At 39.0% G+C, this 26,393-nt stretch overlaps 2 non-coding genes across 2 annotated transcripts; both read left to right on the forward strand.

Moving 5' to 3' along the window:
- The first annotated feature begins 260 nt into the window (after positions 1-260).
- LOC112798418 (small nucleolar RNA R71) lies at positions 261-364 on the forward strand. The gene has a single exon (XR_003200030.1). It is a non-coding gene; the product is annotated as a small nucleolar RNA R71 (small nucleolar RNA).
- Positions 365-23,452: 23,088 nt separating this feature from the next.
- LOC112799078 (small nucleolar RNA R71) lies at positions 23,453-23,556 on the forward strand. Its single transcript, XR_003200663.1, has one exon. It is a non-coding gene; the product is annotated as a small nucleolar RNA R71 (small nucleolar RNA).
- The last annotated feature ends 2,837 nt before the right edge of the window (positions 23,557-26,393 follow it).

Consider the following 26,393-nt stretch of genomic DNA (forward strand, 5'->3'; position numbering starts at 1 on the left):
TAAGCTCTGCTAGTTGCTTGGCAAACACCTTGTTTTGGGCTAGGATTGCATCAACATGGTTCAGCTCCATGACTCCTTTAGTGTTGTGCCTTTCTGAAGCATAGTAGTACTCATTCTCAGCCACTGTCTCAATCACTTCAATGGCTTCTTCCACAGTCTTTTTCCTGTTCAATGAGCCTCCTGATGAATGGTCTACAGCCTTCCTTGATTCATAAGAAAGTCCATCATAGAAGATGTGCAATTGCACCCAATCAGGAAACATGTCAGGTGGGCATTTCCTTGTCAATTCTTTGAACCTCTCCCATGCCTCGTAGAGCGTCTCACCATCTTTTTGTCTAAAAGTTTGAACCTCAGATCGAAGCCTATTGACCCTTTGTGGTGGGTAGAAACGTGCCAGGAACTTGCTCTCCACCTCATCCCAGGTTGTTAGGCTGTCCCTTGGGAATGATTCTAGCCACTTAGCTGCCTTGTCCCTAAGTGAAAATGGAAACAAGAGCAGTTTATAGGCATCATCCTGGACTCCATTGGACTTCACAGTGTCGCAAATTCTCAAGAATTTGGTGAGATGTTGGTTTGGATCTTCATTAGCACTCCCACCAAATGAACAATGATTCTCCACCAATGATATTAGCTGTGGTTTGAGTTCAAAATTGTTGGCCTGAATGGGTGGTTTCTGGATGCTGCTGCCACAATTCCCAGAGGTTGGGTTTATGTATGAACCAAGAACCCTCCTCCCAGGAATGGCATTGTTTCCATCATCCCTCTCATGGTTGTGAACTTCTCTATCCATGTTGAGATCTAGAGCTTCCTCAAAGTTGTCCTCCGATTCTCCTTCAGATTCTTCTTCTCCCAGTACCCTCTTCCTTCTTGCTTCCCTTCTAAGTCTATGAAAGGTCCTCTCTGGTTCGGTATATGGGGGAGTTGATGTCTCTCCTCTCCTACCTGTCATACAAGAACACACCACAAGCACAAACAAGTGGAATACTCTTGGTTACTGGAAGAGTATGGTTAGAGCAATTGAGGAATTAATTCAAATAGTTAGTGGTCAGTGAGTTAGTTGCTTGAAATGAAGGGCATAAGAAAGAAAAAGCAAAAAACAGAGTGCAAGAATTAAAATTCCACAAGTAACTGAATTAACAAAACAAGAAAATTGCTCAATCTAGTTAACTTCCAATTTGAGAATTGTCAATCGAAAACCAATCCCCGGCAACGGCGCCATAAACTTGATGCGCTATAACTGGGTATAGCTACGATTAAGGGAAATTGCACAAACGGCAAAATTCCTTCCGGCAAGTGCACCGGTTATCGTCAAGTAAAAACTCACAATAGAGTGAGGTCGAATCCCACAAGGATTGGTTGAATGAGCAATTCGAATTAAAAGTTTGATTAGTTGAGCGGAATCAAGAATTGGGTGTGAATTTGCATAAAGTAAATTGGCGGGAAATGTAAATTACAAGGAATTGAAATGACTGAATCTTAAATTGCGAGAATTAAAGTGCGAGAAGTTAAATTGCTGAAATTAAAAGGGATGGGGGTGATTGCATGAAATTAAATTGCATAATGTAAATGGAAAATGTAGATCAGAGATGGGGAATTCATTGGGTGTTAGGAGATATTGAGATCTCCGAATCAAAACATTTCATCTCTTCCTCAACCAATGAATTCATTGAATTTTGCTTGGCAATCTTATATGATTGGATCCCAATCCCTTGGCTCACCAATTCTCTCTAAAAACAAACAAATTCCCAATCCCTTGGTTTAAATGTTCATAAGAAGAGATGAAGCTTGATCACTGATTATACCACACAATTTCATGGACCACAATTTGGTAGGATTACATGTCACAATATCCATCCAAACCCCAATCCAATTCACTGTGAGAAAGCTTCTCTAGCATGAATCCATCATTCCTTTCCCAAGGTTCCGAAGGATTCCAATTATGGGTAGTTTCTTTCCCAAGACAACTACCCAATGGAATTAGATCGAGAAGCTTTCTAACAAAATTCAAGAGAAAAGATTGAAGAAGAAGAATAAACTATTATTGATTCATTGAACTACAATAGAGCTCCCTAACCCAATGAAAGGGGTTTAGTTAGTCATAGCTCAGAATTCAATTACACAATATGAAAAGTTCTAAAGTGTCCAAAAGATACTAACTAACTTCAATTCTATCCTATTTATACACTTTCTAAATTGAGCTTCTGTTGTGTTTCTTGGGCTTTGAGGCCTTTCCTTGATTTCCTTTTGCTTTAGGCTTATGGTCCATAATCCTGATGAGGCTGTGATCCAATTCTGTAACATTCATTGAGCAAACTTAGTGATAAACAAGCAATGACACAAGACTCAACAATTTGAAGTTCCAGACTCATCAATTCTTCAGGCCCAATCCCATAAACCATGATATTCAATTGGGTTTCATGCCATAATAAGTTTAAGTTAATATTTGTGCTCAATTGCTAACTTAAACTTCAATCTAATTGGCCCAGAAACCTTTTCAAATGGTGGTATTTAAGTTGAAGTTTAAGTTTCAGTTTAAGGTCAAACTAAAACTTAAACGTGGAATTGGAAGAAAACAACCCAGGGGTGTTCATTGTCGAGCACGTTTAACCTCCAGTTTAAGGTTAAACTGGAGGTTAAACTTGGAAATGAAGAAAGCACACCCTGGAGGCAATTTGGGTCGACCACGTTTAACCTCCAGTTTGAGGTTAAACTGGAGGTTAAACTTGGAAATGAAGAAAACACCCTGGAGGAGAAAAGCCATCGAACACGTTTAACCTCCAGTTTGAGGTCAAACTGGAGGTTAAACGTGGAAACACTTCCCTTTCTTGAGTCGTCACATTGTTCTCTTGTCAACCTTGCCAATTTGATGCCAAATATGGACTATTATACCTCGTTGGAAATCTATGAATGTCTACTTTCCAATGCAACTGGAAGCGCATCATTTGGAGTTCTACAACTCGAGTTATACTCCATGGAAGGTGAAGAGGTCAGCTGGCCTGATTGCATGTTGGTACTATGCTCTTCTATGCACATTACGGGGCTGTTTTCTCCCTCAATTTTTAGTATCCACCATGCATGCCATATATGCTTGGAAAGCTCTAGATGTCTTCTTTCCAATGCATTTTGAATCACCTCATTTGGAGTTTTGTAGCTCAAGTTATTTATGTTTGAAGAAGGCATGGTCAAGCTGTTCCATATAACACGTTTAAGCTCCAGTTTAAGGTTAAACTGGAGCTTAAACGTGGAAATGCTCCTGGTGCCTTTCTTACTTCTGGCGTTTAACCTCCAGTTTGAGGTCAAACTGGAGGTTAAACGTGGAAATGCTTCTTGGTGAGGAGAAAGTGTCGAACACGTTTAACCTCTAGTTTAAGGTTAAACTAGAGGTTAAACGTGGAATGCTCCCTTGGTTCAAATCATCATTCTGGCGTTTACCCTCCAGTTTGAGGTCAAACTGGAGGTTAAACGTGGAATGCTTCTTAGTGCCCTTTCTCATTCTGGCGTTTAACTTCCAGTTTAAGGTCAAACTGGAGGTTAAACGCCAGTTACAGCATTTCCTCTCTTCTCATGATTTTGGCGTTTAAGCTCCAGTTTAGGCTTAAACTGGAGCTTAAACGTCCCATTTGAATTTCAACCTTCCTTCATTGATTTTGTTTCTTCCTTGCCTAGCCTCTCTTCCCTGAAATCATCCAAACAATTGCATCAAAGTCTTGCAAAATTTCATGAGAATTCATCCTGGTAGCATTCAAGTAATATCACTAAAAACTCATGGAATTTGGATCAAAATCATAATGTTTTGGATGGTTGATGAGCGGATATTTTATACGCTTTTGGGGGTAATTTCAGGTAGATTTTAGCATGTTTCGGTTAGTTTTTAGTAAAATAATATTAGTTTTTAGGCAAAAATCATATTTCTGGACTTTACTATGAGTTTGTGTGTTTTTCTGTGATTTCAGGTATATTTTGGCTGAAATTGAGGGAGCTGAGCAAAAATCTGACTTAGGCTGAAAAAGGACTGCTGATGCTGTTGGATCCTGACCTCCCTGCACTCGAAATGGATTTTCTGGAGCTACAGGAGTCCAATTGGCGCGCTCTCAACGGCTTTGGAAAGTAGACATCCAGGGCTTTCCAGCAATATATAATAGTCCATACTTTGCGCAAGGATAGACGACGTAACTTGGCGTTAAACGCCAAGTTCATGCTGCTGTCTGGAGTTAAACGCCAGAAAAACGTCATTATCCGGAGTTGAACGCCCAAAACACGTCATAACCTGAAGTTTGACGCCAAGAAAGGCCTCTACACGTGGAAAGCTTTAGTCTCAGCCCCAGCACACACCAAGTGGGCCCCAGAAGTGGATTTCTGCACCAATTATCTTAGTTTATTCATTTTCTGTAAACCTAGGTTACTAGTTTACTATTTAAACAACTTTTACAGACATTTCTTGTACCTCATGACATTTTCAGATCTGAATTATATACTTTGTGACGGCATGAGTCTCTAAACTCCATTGTTGGGGGTGAGGAGCTCTGCAGCGTCTCGATGATTTAATACAATTCCTTTGTTTTCCATTCAAACACGCTTGTTCTTATCTAAGATGTTTATTCGCGCTTAATCGTGAAGAAGGTGATGATCCGTGACACTCATCACCTTCCTCAATCCATGAACGTGTGCCTGACAACCACCTCCGTTCTACATCAGACTGAATGAATATCTCTTAGATTCCCCAACAGAATCTTCGTGGTATAAGCTAGATAGATGGCGGCATTCATGAGAATCCGGAAAGTCTAAACCTTGTCTGTGGTATTCCGAGTAGGATTCCGGGATTGAATGATTGTGACGTGCTTCAAACTCCTGAGGGCTGGGCGTTAGTGACAGATGCAAAAGAATCAATGGATTCTATTCCAACCTGATTGAGAACCGACAGATGATTAGCCGTGCTGTGACAGAGCATAGGAACGTTTTCACTGAGAGGATGGGAAGTAGCCACTGACAACGGTGACACCCTACATAGAGCTTGCCATGGAAGGAACCTGCGTGTGAGAAGAGGATTTCAAGGAAGAGTTGAAGTCAGAGGACAAAGCATCTCCAAAACTCCAACATATTCTCCAGTACTGCAAAACAAAGTAACATTGTTCCCTCTTTTATTTTTATAATCAAATCTAGTAATTTCACTTTTAATCCAAATAATCCTATTGACATCCTGACTAAGACTAATAAAATAAATATTGATTGCTTCAAACCAATAATCTCTGTGGATTCGACCCTTACTCACGTAAGGTATTACTTGGACGACCCAGTACACTTGCTGGTTAGTTGAACGGAGTTGTGAAAGGAAAGTAATCAGTTAGTTAAATTAGTTCTCTTTGGCACATGCCAAGGAGACTCTAATTACGGATCACAATTTCGTCCACCAAGTTTTTGGCGCCGTTGCCAGGGATTATTGAGTTTGGACAATTGAAGGCTTATTTTATTTCTTAGATTAGGAATAGTTCCTTTTTGTTGTTATAGAGTCATCAAATTCTGATAGGATAGTTTATTTTCAAAAAATTTCTTTTCAAAAATATTATTTTTCTTAATTAAGTGTTAATTTTTTTCGTGAGTTTAGTGTCTTATTCTAAGTTTGGTGTTAATTGCATGTTTTATATGTTCTTTGAAAATTTCGTGTTAGTGTTCTTGGTTCTTCCTTGATCTTTAAGTTGTTCTTGATAATTGGTTATACCCTTTGGAACCTTTTTCAAAAATAATTTTTTCTTGGATTGAATCTTGTGCCAAACTTTAAGTTTGGTGTTTTCTTGTTAATCTTTCTTATAATTTTCGAAAATTTTCTTAAAGTTTTCTAAAAATTTTAAGTTTGGTGTTCTTTCTTTTGTTCTTGAGTTTTTCTTGTGTCTTGATCTTAAAATTTTTAAGTTTGGTGTTCCTTGGTGTTTTCCCTCCAAAAATTTTCGAAAATAAGGAGCATTAGATCTAAAAATTTTAAGTCTTGTGTCTTTTGCGTGTTTTTCTCTTTCATCATAAAATTCAAAATTCAAAAATTTTATATTTTCCAACTACTTTTTCGAAATTCTTTTTAATTTTTAGATTTTAATTTCATTTTTTTTCGAAAAAATATTTCTGAAAAAAAAAATATTTTTAACTTCTTTTTATTTATTCCATTTTTATTTATTCCATTACTATAAAATAAATAATTCTCAACATATAAATTCTCAACTTGTATTCCATTATGGAAGTAAGTATGAATGGACAGTGCAAGAGGACTCTGGGGTCATACGCTAACCCCACTACTGCTTCATATGGGAGTAGTATCTGTATACCCTCCATTGGAGTTAGTAGCTTTGAGCTGAATCCTCAGCTCATTATCATGGTGCAGCAAAACTGCCAGTATTCTGGTCTTCCACATGAAGAACCTACAGAGTTTCTGGCACAATTTCTACAAATTGCTGATACAGTACATGATAAGGAAGTGGATCACGATGTCTACAGATTACTACTGTTTCCATTTGCTGTAAAAGATCAAGCTAAGAGGTGGTTAAATAACCAGCCTAAAAACAGCATAAAAACATGGAAACAGCTGTCAGAAAAATTCCTGAATCACTATTTCCCTCCCAAACGGATGACACAGCTAAGGCTAAGCATCCAAGGCTTCAAACAAGGAGATAATGAATCCCTTTATGATGCCTGGGAAAGATACAGGGAGATGCTAAGAAAATGCCCCTCTGAAATGTTTTCAAAATGGGTACAATTAGACATCTTCTACTATGGGCTTACAGAAAAAGCTCAGATTTCTCTAGACCACTCAGCTGGTGGATCTATACATATGAGAAAAACAATTGAAGAAGCTCAAGAGCTTATTGATACAGTTGCCAGAAATCAGCATCTGTATCTAAACAGTGAATCTTCCATGAAAGAAGAAGCTAAAACAGTAACTGCAGAACTCAGTCCGGTGGATCAGGCTAATGAATTTAATCAGCAATTAGACTTTCTAACTCAGCAGCTAGCCGAATTCAAGGAAATGTTACAGGAAACAAGAATGGCTAACAGGAACATGGAAGTGCAATTAAAACAGCAGAAAAGCAACTGTCAAAACAAATAGCAGATGAATGCCAAGCAGTTCAATTAAGAAGTGGGAGAACATTAAATACCTCACTTCAAAGCAGCAAGAAGATAGGAAATGAACAAATGGCTACTCAAAATCCCTCTGAGGACAGGCAGAGCCCAGAAAGGGATAAAGCTGGCGCTGAACGCCCAGACCATGCTCATTCCTGGCGTTCAACGCCAGAAACAAGCATGGATCTGGCGTTGAACGCCCAAAAGGAACATGGTTCTGGCGTTCAAACGCCAGTAACAAACAAGGAGGTGGCGTTTAACGCCACTCCAGCTTCCACACCTGGCATTCAAATGCCAGTGGGTGATCAGTCACATACAAGTGCTGATAACAACCCTTCTAAAAAGGCTCCCAACCCACTTCTGTAGGTAATAAACCTGCAGTAACTAAGGTTGAGGAATACAAAGCCAAAATGCCTTATCCTCAAAAACTCCGCCAAGCGGAACAGGATAAGCAATTTGCCCGCTTTGCAGACTATCTCAGGACTCTTGAAATAAAGATTCCGTTTGCAGAAGCACTTGAGCAAATACCTTCTTATGCTAAGTTCATGAAAGAGATCTTAAGCCATAAGAAGGATTGGAGGGAAACTGAAAAAGTTTACCTCACCGAAGAATGCAGTGCAGTCATTCTGAAAAGCTTACCTGAGAAGCTTAATGATACCATGCACATTAGAAGGTGTTTGTACCAAGCAAGCTTTATGTGATCTTGGGGCAAGTATCAATCTAATACCTGCATCTACTATCAGAAAGCTTGGTTTAACTGAAGAAATTAAACCAACCAGGATATGTCTTCAACTTGCTGATGGCTCCATTAAATACCCATCAGGCGTGATTGAAGACATGATTGTCAAGGTTGGGCCATTTGCCTTTCCTACTGACTTTGTGGTGCTGGAAATGGAGGAGCACAAGAGTGCAACTCTCATTCTAGGAAGACCTTTCCTAGCAACTGGCCGAACCCTCATTGATGTCCAAAAAGGGGAAGTGACCTTGAGAGTCAATGAGGAGGAGTTCAAGTTGAATGTTGTTAAAGCCATGCAACATCCAGACACTCCAAATGACTGCATGAGTGTTGATGTTATTGACTCTCTGGTAAGAGAGGTCAATATGGCTGAGAGTCTCGAATCAGAGCTGGAGGACATCTTTAAAGATGTTCAGCCTGATTTGGAGGAATCAGAGAAGATAATAGAACCTCTGAAAATCCCTCAAGAAGAGGAGAAACCTCCAAAACCTGAGCTCAAACCATTACCACCATCCCTGAAATATGCATTTCTGGGAGAAGGTGAAACCTTTCCTGTAATTATAAGCTCTACCTTAGAGCCACAGGAAGAGGAAGCACTAATTCAAGTGCTAAGGACGCACAAGACAGCTCTTGGGTGGTCCATTAGTGATCTTAAGGGCATTAGCCCAGCCAGGTGCATGCACAAAATCTTGTTGGAAGATGACGCCAAGCCAGTGGTTCAACCACAACGGCGGTTGAATCCAGCTATGAAAGAAGTGGTGCAAAAAGAGATCACTAAATTACTAGAGGCGGGGATTATTTATCCTATTTCTGACAGCCCCTGGTGAGCCCTGTCCAAGTTGTCCCTAAGAAGGGTGGCATGATAGTGGTTCATAATGAAAAAAATGAACTGGTTCCTACAAGGACAGTTACAGGGTGGCGTATGTGCATTGATTACAGAAGGCTCAATACAGCCACCAGAAAGGATCATTTCCCTTTACCATTCATAGACCAGATGCGAGAAAGACTAGCAGGTCATGAATACTACTGCTTCCTAGATGGATATTCAGGTTATAATCAAATTGCAGTAGATCCCAGGATCAAGAGAAAACAGCATTCACATGCCCATCTGGAGTATTTGCATACAGAAGGATGCCATTTGGGCTGTGCAATGCACCTGCAACCTTTCAGAGGTGCATGCTCTCAATTTTCTCTGATATGGTGGAAAAATTTCTGGAAGTCTTCATGGATGACTTTTCAGTATTTGGAGACTCATTCAGCTCCTGCCTTAACCATTTAGCACTTGTTCTGAAAAGATGCCAAGAGACTAACCTAGTTTTAAACTGGGAAAAATGTCACTTTATGGTGACTGAAGGAATTGTCCTTGGGCACAAAATTTCGAACAAGGGGATAGAAGTGGACCAAGCTAAGGTAGAAGTAATTGAAAAATTACCACCACCTGCTAATGTTAAGGCAATCAGAAGCTTTCTGGGACATGCAGGGTTCTATAGGAGGTTTATAAAGGATTTTTCAAAAATCGCCAAACCTCTGAGCAACCTGCTAGCTGCAGACACACCATTTATCTTTGATAAAGAGTGTCTGCAGGCATTTGAGACTCTGAAAGCTAAATTGGTTACAGCACCAATCATCTCTGCACCAGACTGGACATTACCATTTGAACTAATGTGTGATGCCAGTGATCATGCCATTGGTGCAGTGTTGGGACAAAGGCATGACAAGCTTCTGCATGTCATTTACTATGCCAGCCGTGTGCTAAATGATGCACAGAAGAATTACACAACCACAGAAAAAGAGCTACTTGCAGTGGTTTACGCCATTGACAAATTCAGATCCTACTTAGTAGGATCAAAAGTGATTGTGTACACTGATCATGCTGCTCTTAAATATCTACTCACAAAGCAGGATTCAAAACCCAGACTCATCAGATGGGTGTTGCTTCTGCAAGAGTTTGATATAGAAATAAGAGACAGAAAAGGGACAGAGAATCAAGTAGCAGATCACCTGTCCCGAATAGAACCAGTGGAAGGGGCGTCCCTCCCTCTCACTGAAATTTCTGAAACCTTTCCGGATGAGCAACTACTAGCCATCTAGGAAGTGCCATGGTTTGCAGACATTGCAAACTACAAGGCAGTAAGATTCATACCCAAAGAGTACAGTAAGATGCAATCAAAGAAATTAATCACAGATGCAAAGTACTATCTTTGGGATGAACCATATCTCTTTAAGAGATGTGCAGACGGAGTAATCCGTAGATGTGTGCCTAAAGAAGAAGCACAGCAGATCCTTTGGCATTGCCATGGATCACAGTATGGAGGACATTTTGGAAGTGAACGAACAGCCACAAGAGTCCTCCAAAGTGGCTTCTACTGGCCTACTCTCTATAAAGACTCCCGAGCATTTGTGCTTAACTGTGATAGTTGCCAAAGATCAGGCAACCTGCCTCACAGTTATGCCATGCCTCAACAAGGAATCTTGGAGATTGAGTTGTTTGATGTATGGGGCATTGACTTCATGGGACCTTTCCCACCATCATACTCAAACACCTATATTCTGGTGGCAGTGGATTACGTATCCAAATGGGTGGAGGCTATTGCAACACCCACTAATGACACTAAAACAGTGTTAAAATTCCTCCAGAAACATATCTTCAGTAGATTTTGTATCCCTAGAGTGTTAATCAGTGATGGGGGTACTCATTTCTGTAATAAACAACTCTACTCTGCTTTAGTACGTTATGGAGTCAACCACAGGGTGGCTACTCCATATCACCCACAAACTAATGGACAGGCTGAAGTCTCAAATAGAGAACTTAAAAGAATCCTGGAACGGACTGTAATTAACCGTAGAAAGGATTGGGCGAGAAGCTTGGATGATGCTCTATGGGCATACAGAACAGCATTTAAGACCCCTATAGGGACCTCTCCATACCAGCTGGTGTATGGAAAGGCATGTCACTTGCCAGTGGAACTGGAACACAAGGCCTACTGGGCAACCAGATTCCTGAACCTTGATGCCAAGTTAGCTGGAGAAAAACGATTGCTCCAGTTAAATGAGCTAGAGGAATTTAGACTCAATGCTTTCGAAAATGCAAAAATTTACAAAGAGAAAGCAAAAAGATGGCATGATAAGAAATTGTCATCCAGAGTCTTTGAGCCAGGACAGAAAGTTCTGCTATTTAATTCAAGGCTCAAATTATTCCCTGGGAAATTAAAATCCCGGTGGAGAGGTCCATATGTAATCACAAGCGTATCACCATATGGATACATAGAACTTCAGGATAGTGACTCTAACAAAAAGTTCATTGTTAATGGACAAAGAGTTAAACACTATCTTGAAGGTAATCTCGAGCAAGAATGCTCAAGACTGAGACTTAATTGAAGATCAGTGATAGTCCAGCTAATGACATTAAAGAAGCGCTTGCTGGGAGGCAACCCAGCCATGTACAAAGTTTAATTACTAATTAAATAAATTTTCTTTCTTTACAGGTTTAGGTCTAAGTATCTTCAAAGGTGAAATAGCAAATTTACTGAAGTCCCAAGAGTTACAGAGAAATTTGGAAGCTCACTGGCATGAAAAAGCCAGTAAGAAACATATGGGCGTTAAACGCCCAAAAGAAGCACCCACTGGGCGTTTAACGCCAGTAAGGGTAGCCTTCTGGGCGTTAAACGCCAGAAAGGAGCATCTTCTGGGCGTTAAACGCCAGAAAGATGCACCTTCTGGGCGTTTAACGCCAATCTGCCAGCATTCTGGGCGTTTAGAAAAACGCCCAGTAAAGAAGGACTTCCTGGCGTTCAACGCCAGAAAGAAGCATCACATGGGCGTTGAACGCCCAGGAGAAGCAACATGTGGGCGTTAAATGCCCAAACCATGCACCATGTGGGCGTTTAACGCCAGGATGGTGGGAGGAGGTACAATTTCGTTTTTCTTTGCATTTTTTCAAAATTTTTATGTTTCAATTCATGATTTCTTGCATAAACATATTTTAAATTATCACTTTCAATTCCAAAAGTTTTTATCCTAATTTCTAAAATCCCTTTTTCAAAAATATTAAATATATCTTAATCCATAAAGCCAAATGGCTTTCCAATTCAAGCCATCATCTTTTCAAATTTGTTTCCAACACATCAATAATTCCTTTAAGAAAATCCTCTTCAAAATTAAATTTCAAAATTATCTTCTAAATTATGATTCATATCTTTTCCTTTTTAAAATTATATCTTTTTAAAATTATATCTTTTTCTGATCATAATTTTTAAAATCATATCTTTTATCTTATCTCTATCTTATTTTTTGAAAATTTCCCACCCCCCATCCCTTTATATTATATTCGGCCTCCTCCTCATCCTCTTTATCCAACACTTGCTCTCCTTCTATCCCTCTTCTTTCTTCTCCTTTGCTTGAGGACAAGCAAAACTCTAAGTTTGGTGTGCTTATCCATGATCACAAAAATATACTCACTTAAGATCATGGCCCCTAAAGGAAAGCAAACCACCCCAAGAGGGAAGAAAGAAAGCGCTCCAAAGCCACTTTGGAATCAAGGGAAGTTCTTAACTAAAGAACATTCAGACCATTACTACAAGATAATGAGTCACAGATCAGTGATCCCGGAAATCAGATTTGATCTGAAAGAAGATGAATATCCGGAGATCCAAGAGCAAATTCGAAACAGGAATTGGGAAATTCTGGCCAATCCTGAAATGAAAGTGGGGAAGAATATGGTTCAGGAATTCTATGCTAATCTATGGCAGACAGAAAGGCAAAGAATCATTGGAGCTGCTCTCTTTGACCATAAGACCTTAGTCAGAGGAAAGATCATTCATACCAATTCTGACAAGATCAGGGAGATATTCAAGATTCCTCAACTGAAAGATGATCCAGACTCCTTCAATAGGAGAATGATGAGGGTCAATAAAGGGTTGGACAAGGTTCTGGAGGATATATGCATCCCTGGAGCCAAGTGGACTACCAGTACAACTGGCATCCCAGTTCAACTCAAAAGAGAAGATCTAAAACCAGTAGCCAGAGGCTGGCTGGATTTTATTTGTCGTTCCATATTGCCCACCAGCAACCATTCTGAAGTTACCATCAAAAGAGCTGTCATGATTCACTGCATCATGTTGGGAAAAGAAGTGGAAGTCCATCAGCTGATCTCCTGTGAGCTATATAAAATAGCAAACAGGAATTCTAAGGACGCTAAATTGGCTTATCCAAGCCTAGTTTCTATGCTTTGCAAAGATGCTGGAGTAAAGATGGGAATAACTGAATATATCCTAATTGAAAAGCCCATTACTGGAACATCAATGGTCAGGCAACAGCAACAAGAGGATTCTGCCAGAAGGAGAGCACAAGAAGCCCTCCCAGAACTGCCCCAATTCGAATATTGGGAACAGCTTGAGGCTTCTATTTCCAGATTGCAAGAAGCTATGGATCAAATAAAGGAAGAACAGAATAATCAAGGTAGCATGATTTGCAAACTGCTCAAGGAACAGGAGGAGCAAGGGCATGATCTAAGGGAGCTGAAGCGCCAAAAATTAATCCTTGAACCACACCCCAAAGAATTTGAGGAGCATCCACTCCTCAAAACAACAGGTTGCTGAGTTCCAATTTTTCTGTTTTAACTTAGTGATAATTATTCCTTTTAGAAGTTGACCTTAGAAGATATTTAGTAGTAATTAGGAGGTCTATTTTGATTTTATTTCCAATTAAGCTATAATTTATTTTTCTCATCATCATTAGGCATGAATAAAGTAGTAGATTTTCTTTTAGAATACAGAAGTAATTTATATTTTTCGAGTTCTTAATAATAAAATTTATAATTAATTATATGTGGTGGCAATACTTTTTGTTCTCTGAATAAATGCTTGAACAGTGCATAATATGTACTTTGAATTTGATGAATATTGGCTCCTGAAAGAATGAGGAACACGAAAAATATTGTTGATGATCTGAAAGATCATGAAATTGATTCTTGAAGCAAGAAAAAGCAGTCAAAAAAAAAAAACACAATATTCACAAGCCATGGGCACTAGCCAAGAATAAAAAGGATCCAAGGCTTTGAGCATCAATGGATAGGAGGGCCCAAGGAAATAAAAATCCAGGCCTAAGCGGCTAAAACCAAGCTGTCCCTAACCATGTGCTTGTGTCATGAAGGTCCAAGTGAAAAGCTTGAGACTGAGTGGTTAAAGTCATGATCCAAAGCAAAAGAGTGTGCTTAAGAGCTCTGGACACCACTGACTGGGGACTCTAGCAAAGCTGAGTCATAATCTGAAAAGGTTCACCCAGTTATGTGTCTGTGGCATTTATGTATCCGGTGGTAATACTGGAAGACAAAGTGCTTAGGGCCACAGCCAAGACTCATAAAAATAACTGTGTTCAAGAATCAACATACTACACTAGGAGAGTCAATAATACTATCTGAATTCTGAGTTCCTAAGGATGCCAATCATTCTGAAAATTTAAAGATACAGGGAGATGCCAAAACTGTTCAGAGACAAAAAGCTATAAGCCCTGCTCATCTAATAAGAATCTGAGCCTCATTTAAAACTCGAGAATATTATTACTTCTTTATTTCTGTAGATCCTATTTTATTCATCTAGTTGCTTGAGGACAAGCAACAGTTTGAGTTTGGTGTTGTGATGAGCGGATATTTTATACGCTTTTTGGGGGTAATTTCAGGTAGATTTTAGCATGTTTCGGTTAGTTTTTAGTAAAATAATATTAGTTTTTAGGCAAAAATCATATTTCTGGACTTTACTATGAGTTTGTGTGTTTTTCTGTGATTTCAGGTATATTTTGGCTGAAATTGAGGGAGCTGAGCAAAAATCTAACTTAGGCTGAAAAAGGACTGCTGATGCTGTTGGATCCTGACCTCCCTGCACTCGAAATGGATTTTCTGGAGCTACAGGAGTCCAATTGGCGCGCTCTCAACGGCGTTGGAAAGTAGACATCCAGGGCTTTCCAGCAATATATAATAGTCCATACTTTGCGCAAGGATAGACGACGTAACTTGGCGTTAAACGCCAAGTTCATGCTGCTGTCTGGAGTTAAACGCCAGAAAAACGTCATTATCCGGAGTTGAACGCCCAAAACACGTCATAACCTGAAGTTTGACGCCAAGAAAGGCCTCTACACGTGGAAAGCTTTAGTCTCAGCCCCAGCACACACCAAGTGGGCCCCAGAAGTGGATTTCTGCACCAATTATCTTAGTTTATTCATTTTCTGTAAACCTAGGTTACTAGTTTACTATTTAAACAACTTTTACAGACATTTCTTGTACCTCATGACATTTTCAGATCTGAATTATATACTTTGTGACGGCATGAGTCTCTAAACTCCATTGTTGGGGGTGAGGAGCTCTGCAGCGTCTCGATGATTTAATACAATTCCTTTGTTTTCCATTCAAACACGCTTGTTCTTATCTAAGATGTTTATTCGCGCTTAATCGTGAAGAAGGTGATGATCCGTGACACTCATCACCTTCCTCAATCCATGAACGTGTGCCTGACAACCACCTCCGTTCTACATCAGACTGAATGAATATCTCTTAGATTCCCCAACAGAATCTTCGTGGTATAAGCTAGATAGATGGCGGCATTCATGAGAATCCGGAAAGTCTAAACCTTGTCTGTGGTATTCCCCAAAGTCCTTCTAAACTGTTCATTTCTACTTAGGTCCATGATGGAGAAAGGGAGATGTTGTGAATTGGAGATTCAAATAGTATTAAAATATTTTATTTTTTTGGAAAACAGATATTAAAAAAAATAAAAATAAAAATAAAATAAAATAAAATGAAAAATGGGTGAGGATTTTCAAAGAATGAAGTGAGAGAAAAAGTGGTTAGGAAGTTTTGAAAAAGATATGATTTTTTTTAAAATTTGACAACTAAGATATGATAAGATAAAATTTTGAAATTGAAATATGAATTTTTATGAAAAATTTCGAAATATTTGCTTAATAATAGTTAGAAAAGATATTTTTTTGATTTTTGAATTTTATGATGAAAGAGAAAAACACACAAAAGACATAAGACTTAAAATTTTTAGATCTAATGCTCCTTGTTCTCGAAAATTTTGGAGGGAAAACACCAATGCACACCAAACTTAAAAATTTTAAGATCAAAACACAAAGAAGACTCAAGAACACCTTGAAGACTCACAAGAACAACAAGAACAAAAGAAAGAACACCAAACTTAAAGTTTGGCACAAGATCTAATCAAAGAAAAATTATTTTTGAAAGTTTTAAAAGGAAGATACCCAATTACCAAGAACACAAGCACAATGCTCTAACCAACTGAGATATACATTTAACGTGTTTTAAAAAGGTATTTTTAAAGGAAAACAAAAACATGCAATTGACACCAAACTTAAGATATGAAACTAAACTCAAACAAAAGACTCTAAGAAAAATTAAAAACTAATAAAGAAAAATAATATTTTTGAAAGATTTTTTTTAAAAAGGAATAATAAAAGATGCAATCCTAGTGACTCTAAACCAAAAAGACAATTTTTTCCTAATCTAAGTAACAAGATAAACCGTCAGTTGTTCAAACTCAAACAATCCTCGGAAATGGCGCCAAAAACTTGGTGCACGAAATTGTAAATCACACTTTTCACAACTCGTACCACCAACCAGCAAGTGCACTGGGTCGTCCAAGCAATACCTTACGTGAGTAAGGGTCGATCCCACGGAGATTGTTGGCTTGAAGCAAGCTATGGTTATCTTGTAATTCTTAGTCAGGATATCAATTATAATTATCAGTTGACTTGCAAATGAACAAGAGAGCATGAATTAAATAATACTTGTTATGCATTAATGGAGAATATATTGGAGTTTTGGAGATGCTTTATCTTCTGAATCTTTGCTTTCCTCCTGTCTTCTTCTTCACGCACGCAAGGTTCCTCCTATGGCAAGCTGTGTGTTGGTGGATCACTGGTGGACGAAATTGTGATTCCCTTTTTTCTTGTAATTGGATTTATAAAAGATGTATACTCTGAGGGCATTGTTTATTTTCTTCACAATCTCGTTCAACTAACCAGCAAGTGTACTGGGTCGTCCAAGTAATAACCTTACGTGAGTAAGGGTCGAATCCACAGAGATTGTTGGTATGAAGCAAGCTATGGTCACCTTGTAAATCTCAGTCAGGCAAATTAAACATTATTTATGGGTTTGAGGATAGGAATAATAAAAGGGATAGAACACTTATGCAGATTCATTGGTAGGAATTTCAGATAAGCGGATGGAGATGCTGTAGAGCTCTTGGACGCCTGCTCTCCTACTGCTTCTATTCAATCCTTCTTACTCCTTTCCATGGCAAGCTTTGTATAGGGGTTCACCATCAACTGTGGCTACTTTCATTCCTCACGGGGAAATAACCTGTGCGGCTGTCACTCGCACAGCTAACCAGTCTGGAGGCATCACCCATGGCTGATGGCTACATCCCATCCTCGCAGTGAAAACTATGCTAACGCACTCTGTCACAGTACGGCTAATCACCGGTTGGTTCCCGCTCCTACTGGAATAGAATCCCTCTTTTGCGTCTGTCACCAACGCCCAGCAGGTTAAAGTTTGAAGCACGTCACGGTCATTCATGATCGGAATCCTACTCGGAACACCACAGACAAGGTTGGACTTTCCGGACTCCCAGGATCCTACTCGGAACACCACAGACAAGGTTGGACTTTCCGGATCCAGATGAATGCCGCCAACTATCTAACTTATACCACGAAGATTCTGTTGGGGAATCTAAGAGATACGCATTCAAGCTCTGTTGCATGTAGAACGTAAGTGGTTGTCAATCACTCGCGTTCATAATTGAGAATGATAATGAGGGTAATCTGACTCATCACAATCATCATGTTCTTGGGTACGAATGAATATCTTGGAATAAGAATAAAAGAGAATTGAATAAAAGAAGATAGAATTTCATTAATACTTGAGGTACAGCAGAGCTCCACACCCTTAATCTATGGTGTGCAGAAACTCCACCGTTGAAAATACATAAGCAAAAGGTTCAGGCATGGCCGAATGGCCAGCCCTCTCCATGATCAAGTGACCGAATAATGAAAGACTTAAAGTGGTCAAAAGATGTCTAATACAATAGATAAATGTCCTATATATACTAGACTAGCTTCTAGGGTTTACATGAGTAAGTAATTGATGCATAAATCCACTTCCGGGGCCCACTTGGTGTGTGCTTGGGCTGAGCTTGATGAATTCACGTGTAGAGGCATTTCTTGGCGTCAAACTTCAGGTTATGACGTGTTTTGGGCGTTCAACTCCGGATCATGACGTTTTTCTGGCGTTTTACTCCAGACAGCAGCGTGTACTTGGCGTTCAACGCCAAGTTACGTCGTCATTCTTCGAATAAAGTATGGACTATTATATATTGCTGGAAAGCTCTGGATGTCTACTTTCCAACGCCGTTGAGAGCGCGCCAATTGGAGTTCTGTAGCTCCAGAAAATCTATTTCGAGTGCAGGGAGGTCAGAATCCAACAGCATCAGCAGTCCTTTTGTTAGCCTTCTTCAGAGTTTTGCTCAAATCCCTCAATTTCAGTCAGAATTTACCTGAAATCACAAAAAAACACACAAACTCATAGTAAAGTCCAGAAATGTGAATTTAACATAAAAACTAATGAAAACATCCCTAAAAGTAGCTCAAACTTACTAAAAACTATATGAAAACAATGCCAAAAAGCGTATAAATTATCCGCTCATCACAACACCAAACTTAAATTGTTGCTTGTCCCCAAGCAACTGAAAATCAAATAGGATAAAAAGAAGAGAATATACTATAAAGTCCAAAATATCAATGAATATTAATTTAATTAGATGAGCGGGACTTGTAGCTTTTTGCTTCTGAACAGTTTTGGCATCTCACTTTTTCCTTTGAAGTTTAGAGTGATTGGCTTCTCTAGGAACTTAGAATTTCAGATAGTGTTATTGACTTTCCTAGTTAGGCATGTTGATTCTTGAACACAGCTACTTTATGAGTCTTGGCTGTGGCCCTAAGCACTTTGTCTTCCAGTATTACCACCGGATACACAAATGCCACAGACACATAACTGGGTGAACCTTTTCAGATTGTGACTCAGCTTTGCTAAAGTCCCCAGTTAGTGGTGTCCAGAGCTCTTAAGCACACTCTTTTGCTTTGGATCACGACTTTAACCACTCAGTCTCAAGCTTTTCACTTGGACCTTCATGACACAAGCACATGGTTAGGGACAGCTTGATTTAGCCGCTTAGGCCTGGATTTTATTTCCTTGGGCCCTCCTATCCATTGATGCTCAAAGCCTTGGATCCTTGCTACCCTTGCCTTTTGGTTTTAAGGGCTATTGGCTTTTTCTGCTTGCTTTTTCTTTCTATTTTATTTTTTTTTCCGCCACTTTTTTTTTTCTTTTTTCTTTTTCACTGCTTTTTCTTGCTTCAAGAATCAATTCATGAATTTTTCAGTTCATCAATAACATTTCTCTTTGTTCATCATTCTTTCAAGAGCCAACAATTTTAACACTCATAAACAACAAGATCAAAAAATATGCACTGTTCAAGCATTCATTCAGAAAACAAAAATTATTGCCACCACATCAATATAATTAAATTAAATTCACTAATAATTTCGAAAATTATGTACTTCTTGTTCTTTTGAATTAAAACATTTTTCTTTTAAGAGAGGTGAAAGACTAATGGATTTTATTCATAGCTTTAAGGCATGGTTACACACTAATGATCATGAAGTAGAGACACAAAAACATAGATAAACATAACACTTAAAAACCAAAAACAGAAAGAAAATAAAGAACAAGGAATGAATCCACCTCTAGTGGCGTCTTCTTCTTGAAGGACCAATGATGTTCTTCAACTCTTCTATGTCCCTTCCTTGCCTTTGTTGCTCCTCTCTCATAGCTCTTTGATCTTCTCTTATTTCTTGGAGAGTGAGGGCGTGTTCATGGTGTTCCACCCTTAGTTGTTCCACGTTTTGGCTCAAGTCTTCTAAGGAGGTACTGTGTTGCTCCCAATAGTTGTTAGGAGGAAAGTGCATTCCATGAGGTATTTGTTGATGAACTTCCTCATGTTCTCCTTGGGGGCCGTGAGGGACTTCCCTTGTTTGCTCCATCCTTTTCTTGGTGATGGGCTTGTCTTCTTCAATGGAGACATCTCCATCTATGATAACTCCAGCTGAATAACATAGATGGCATATGAGGTGGGGGAAGGCTAGCCGTGCCATGTATGAAGGCTTGTCAGCTATTTTGTAGAGTTCATTGGCTATGACTTCATGAACCTCTACTTCCTCTCCAATCATGATGCTATGAATCATGATTGCCCGATCCACAGTAACTTCAGATCGGTTGCTTGTAGGGATGATGGATCTTTGGATGAACTCCAGCCATCCTCTAGCTACAGGCTTGAGGTCCAGTCTTCTTAGTTGGACTGGTTTGCCTTTGGAGTCTACTCTCCATTGGGCGCCTTCCACACAAATGTCCATTAGGACTTGGTCCAACCTTTGATTGAAGTTGACCCTCCTTGTGTAGGGGCGTTCATCACCTTGCATCATGGGTAGATGAAACGCCAACCTCACATTTTCCGGACTGAAATCTAAGTATTTCCCCCGAACCATTGTGAGATAGTTCTTTGGATTCGGGTTCATCTTTTGATCATGGTTCCTAGTGATCCATGCATTAGCATAGAACTCTTGAACCATCAATAATCCGACTTGTTGCATGGGGTTGGTTATGACTTCCCACCCTCTTCTTTGGATCTCATGTCGGATTTCCGGATACTCATTCTTTTTGAGCTTGAAGGGGACCTCAGGAATCACCCTCTTCTTTGCCACAACATCATAGAAGTGGTCTTGGTGGCTCTTGGAGATGAATCTCTCCTTTTCCCATGATTCGGAAGTGGAAGCTTTTACCTTCCCTTTTCTTTTTCTTGAGGAAACTCCGGTCTTGGGTGCCATTGATGGTGAAAAAAATAAAAAGCTAGGCTTTTTACCACACCAAACTTAAAATTTGCTCGTCCTCGAGCAAAAAGAAAAGAAGAGTAGAAGAAGAAGAAGAAGAAAATGTGAGTAGAGAGGGAGAAGGGGGGTTCGGCTATGTAGAGAAGAAGGGGTTATGTTGTGTGAAAATGAAGAAGAAAAGGGAGGTATTTATAGGGAGGGGGGAGGGTTAGGTTTCGGCCATTTTGGGTGGGAATGGGTGGGAAATTGAATTTGAATGTAATGGGGGTAGGTGGGGTTTATGGGGAAGAGGAATTGATGTGATTGGTGAAGGTTTTTGGGAAGGGTGACATTGAGAATGAGATTTGGATTAGGAGAGTGTGAATAGGATTAAAAGAAAAGGTAGGTGGGGATCCTGTGGGGTCCACAGGTCCTGAGGTGGGGATCCTGTGGGGTCCACAGGTCCCGAGGTGAAAAGAAATACCATTCCTTCACCCTATAGGCATGTAAATTGCCTTCATGCACCATTCTGGCGTTCAGACGCCCATTGGTGCATGTTCTGGGCGTTAAACGCCCATGTGATGCTTGATTCTGGCGTTGAACGCCAGCTTCAAGCTTGTTTCTGGCGTTCAGTGCCAGATTGTCCTCTGCGTGCGCATCCTGGCGTTAAACGCCAGGATGTTGCTTGTTTTGGGCGTTCAGCGCCAGGAAGATGCTCTGTTCTGGCGTTGAACGCCCGCCAGATGCATCTTCTGGGCGCTGAACGCCGGCCCGTGCGTCCTCCAGGGTGAAAAATTTTTTTTCTTCTGTTTTTGACTCTGTTTTTAATTTTTTTGATTTTTTCGTGACTCCTCATGATCATGTACCTAATTAAAAACAAAAATAACAAAGAAACAAAATAAAATAAAATTAGATAAATAAAATTGGGTTGCCTCCCAACAAGCGCTTCTTTAATGTCAATAGCTTGACAGTGGCTCTCATGGAGCCACAGAGCAATCAAGTCAATGTTGTCTAGTCCCAACACCAAACTTAGAGTTTGGATATGGGGCTTGAACACCAAACTTAGAGTTTGGTTGTTGCTTCACAACACCAAACTTAGAGTTTGACTGTGTGGGCTCTTCTTGACCTTGAACTGAGAGAAGCTCTTCATGCTTACTCTCTTTTGTCACAGAGGGATGGCCATGTGCTTGAAACACAAGGTATTCCCCATTTAATTGAAGGACTAGCTCTCCTCTGTTGACATCTATCACAGCTTCTGCTGTGGCTAGGAAAGGTCTTCCTAGGATGATGCATTCATCATCTTTCTTCCTAGTATCTAGGACTATGAAATCAGCAGGGATGTAAAAGTTTTCAACTTTTATAAGCACGTCCTCTACTATCCCATGAGCTTGTCTTATGGATTTATCTGCCAATTGTAATGAGAACAAGGCAGGTTGTACCTCAATGATTCTTAGCTTCTCCATTACAGAGAGTGGCATAAGGTTTATCCCTGACCCAAGATCACACAGAGCTTTTTCAAAGCTCATGGTGCCAATGGTGCAAGGTATTAAGAACTTGCCAGGATCTTGTTTCTTTTGAGGTAGAGTTTCCTGAATCCAAGTTTCTAATTCATTAATGAGCAAGGGAGGTTTACTTTCCAAAGTCTCATTACCAAACAGCTTGGCATTCAGTTTCATGATGGCTCCTAGATATTGAGCAACTTGCTCACTAGTCACATCTTCATCCTCCTCAGAGGATGAATAATAGTCAGAGCTCATGAATGGCAGAAGGAGATTTAGTGGAATCTCTATGGTCTCTGTGTGAGCCTCAGATTCCTCAGGATCCTTATTAGGAAGCTCCTTCTTGCTTGGAGGACGTCCCAGGAGTTCTTTCTCACTAGGATTTTCGTCCTCCTCCTCCTTTGTGCTTTCGGCCATGTTGACTAAGTCAATGGCTTTGCACTCTCCTTTTGGATTCTCTTCTGTATTACTTGGGAGAATACTGGGAGGAGTTTCAATAACTTTCTTACTCAGCTGGCCTACTTGTGCCTCCAAATTTCTAATGGAGGATCTTGTTTCATTCATGAAACTGAAGGTGGCCTTTGACAGATCAGAGACTATATTAGCTAAATTAGAATTATTTTGTTCAGAGTTCTCTGTCTGTTGCTGAGAAGATGATGGATATGGCTTACTATTATTCAGCCTATTGCGTCCACCATTGTTAAAACCTTGTTGAGGTTTTTGTTGATCTTTCCAGGAGAAATTTGGATGATTTCTCCATGATGGGTTATAGGTATTTCCATATGGTTCACCCAGATAATTAACCTCTGCCATGGCAGGGTTCTCAGGATCATAAGCTTCTTCAGAAGCTACCTCTCTAGTACTGTTGGATGCATGTTGCAATCCATTCAGATTTTGAGAGATCATGTTGACCTGTTGAGTCAACACTTTGTTCTGAGCCAGTATGGCATTCAGAGCATCAATTTCAAGAACTCCCTTCTTCTGAGGGACCCCATTATTCACGGAATTCCTCTCAGAGGTATACATGAACTGGTTGTTTGCAACCATGTCAATGAGTTCTTGAGCCTCTTCAGGCGTTTTCTTCAGGTGAATAGATCCACCTGCAGAATGGTCCAGTGACATTTTCGAAAATTCAGAGAGACCATAATAGAATATATCTAATAGGGTCCATTCTGAAAACATGTCAGATGGACATCTCTTGGTCAGCTGCTTGTATCTTTCCCAAGCTTCATAGAGGGATTCACCATCTTTTTGTTTGAAAGTTTGAACATCCACTCTCAGCTTGCTCAGCTTTTGAGGAGGAAAGAATTTATCTAAGAAGGCAGTGACCAGCTTATCCCAGGAGTCCAGGCTATCCTTAGGTTGTGAATCCAACCATATTCTAGCTCTGTCTCTTACAGCAAAAGGGAAAAGCATGAGTCTGTAGACTTCAGGATCAACTCCATTCGTCTTTACAGTATCACAGACTTGCAAGAATTCAGTTAAGAACTGATAAGGATCTTCAGATGGAAGTCCATAAAACTTGCAATTTTGTTGCATCAAAGCAACTAGTTGAGGCTTAAGCTCAAAGTTATTGGCTCCAATGGCAGGAATGGAGATGCTTCTTCCATCAAATTTGGATGTTGGCTTTGTGAAGTCACCAAGCATTCTCCTTGCATTATTATTATTATTATTTTCGGCCATCTCCTTCTCTTGTTCGAAAATTTCTGAAAGGTTGCTTCTGGATTGTTGTAATTTAGCTTCTCTTAATTTTCTCTTCAGAGTCCTTTCAGGTTCTGGATCAACTTCAACAAGAGTGCCCTTTTCCTTGTTCCTGCTCATAAGAAAGAGAAGAAAACAAGAAAAGAAAAAGGAATCCTCTATGTCACAGTATAGAGATTCCCTCAGGTTAGTAGAAGAAGAAAGAGGTAGAAGAATGAAGAAGGATGAAGAAGAATTCGGATGAAGAGAGGTGAAGAGAAGTGTTAGTAGTTAACTAATTAAATAGAATAAGAGAAGAGAAAGAAATTTTCGAAAATAATTTTGAAAAAATGGTTAGTGATTTTCGAAAATTAAAGATGAGATGAGATTAAAATTAGAATTTAAAACAATTAAAAAGAATTTTTGAAAAAGAGGGGGAGAATTTTCGAAAATTTAGAGAGGGAAAAGTAGTTAGGTGGTTTTGAAAAAGATAAGAAACAAACAAGGAGTTAGTTAGTTGATTGAAAAAGATTTGAAATCAAATTTTGATAAAGATAAGAAGATAGGAGGTTAGATAAGATATTTTGAAATCAAATTTTGAAAAAGATAAAATTTTTGAAAAAAAATAAGATAAAAGATAAAAAGATATATTTAAAAAAGATATTTGAAAAAAAAGATTTAATTTTAAAAATTACTTAACTAACAAGAAACTACAAGATAAGATTCTAGAATTTAAAGATTGAACCTTTCTTAACAAGAAAGTAACAAACTTCAAATTTTTGAACCAATCACATTAATTGTTAGCTAATTTTCGAAAATTTGATAAAAAGATAAGAAAAAGATTTTGAAAATATTTTGAAAAATATTTTTGAAATTTTCGAAAATGCTAAAAAATGAAAAAGATATGATTTTTGAAAAAGATTTTGAAAAGATAAGATTTTTAAAATTGAAATTTTGACTTGACTTGTAAGAAACAACTAATTTTTTAAAAATTTTTGACCAAGTCAACCCAAAATTTCGAAATTTTAGAGGAAAATAAGGAAAAGATATTTTTGATTTTTAGATATTGAATGAAAAACACAAAAATGACCCAAAACATGAAAATTTTGGATCAAGACACAAGATGCATGCAAGAATGCTATGAATGTCAAGATGAACACCAAGAACACTATGAAGATCATGATGAACATCAAGAACATAATTTTGAAAAATTTTTGATGCAAAGAAAACATGCAAGACACCAAACTTAGAAATCTTTAATGCATGAAAATTATGAATGCAAAAATGCACATGAAAAACAACAAAAGACACAAAACAAGAAATCATCAAGATCAAACAAGAGGACTTGTCAAAAATAACTTGAAGATCATGAAGAACACTATGAATGCATGAATTTTCGAAAACAATGCAAGAAAAATTTTAAAAGCATGCACTTGACACCAAACTTAAAAATTAACACAAGACTCAAACAAGAAACACAAAATATTTTTTATTTTTATGATTTTCTAATTTTTTTTTTTTGTATTTTTATTGATTTTTTTTCGAAAAACATTTTTGGAAAAGCGAAAAATAAAAGAAAAATTTTGAAAAAGATTTTTGAAAAGAAAATTACCTAATCTGAGCAACAAGATGAACCGTCAGTTGTCCATACTCGAACAATCCCCGGCAACGGCGCCAAAAACTTGGTGTTGTTGCCGGATTAAAAACTTGGCACCATTGTGGGTTGGAAACAATTGTTTGAATTTTTGTTCGAAATTGATTGTTCCCCGGCAACGGCGCCAAAAACTTGGTGGACGAAATTGTGATTCCCTTTTTTCTTGTAATTGGATTTATAAAAGATGTATACTCTGAGGGCATTGTTTATTTTCTTCACAATCTCGTTCAACTAACCAGCAAGTGTACTGGGTCGTCCAAGTAATAACCTTACGTGAGTAAGGGTCGAATCCACAAAGATTGTTGGTATGAAGCAAGCTATGGTCACCTTGTAAATCTCAGTCAGGCAAATTAAACATTATTTATGGGTTTGAGGATAGGAATAATAAAAGGGATAGAACACTTATGCAGATTCATTGGTAGGAATTTCAGATAAGCGGATGGAGATGCTGTAGAGCTCTTGGACGCCTGCTCTCCTACTGCTTCTATTCAATCCTTCTTACTCCTTTCCATGGCAAGCTTTGTATAGGGGTTCACCATCAACTGTGGCTACTTTCATTCCTCACGGGGAAATAACCTGTGCGGCTGTCACTCGCACAGCTAACCAGTCTGGAGGCATCACCCATGGCTGATGGCTACATCCCATCCTCGCAGTGAAAACTATGCTAACGCACTCTGTCACAGTACGGCTAATCACCGGTTGGTTCCCGCTCCTACTGGAATAGAATCCCTCTTTTGCGTCTGTCACCAACGCCCAGCAGGTTAAAGTTTGAAGCACGTCACGGTCA

Source organism: Arachis hypogaea, chromosome 4 (genome assembly GCF_003086295.3).
Source record: "Arachis hypogaea cultivar Tifrunner chromosome 4, arahy.Tifrunner.gnm2.J5K5, whole genome shotgun sequence".
Classification (NCBI taxonomy): domain Eukaryota; kingdom Viridiplantae; phylum Streptophyta; class Magnoliopsida; order Fabales; family Fabaceae; genus Arachis; species Arachis hypogaea.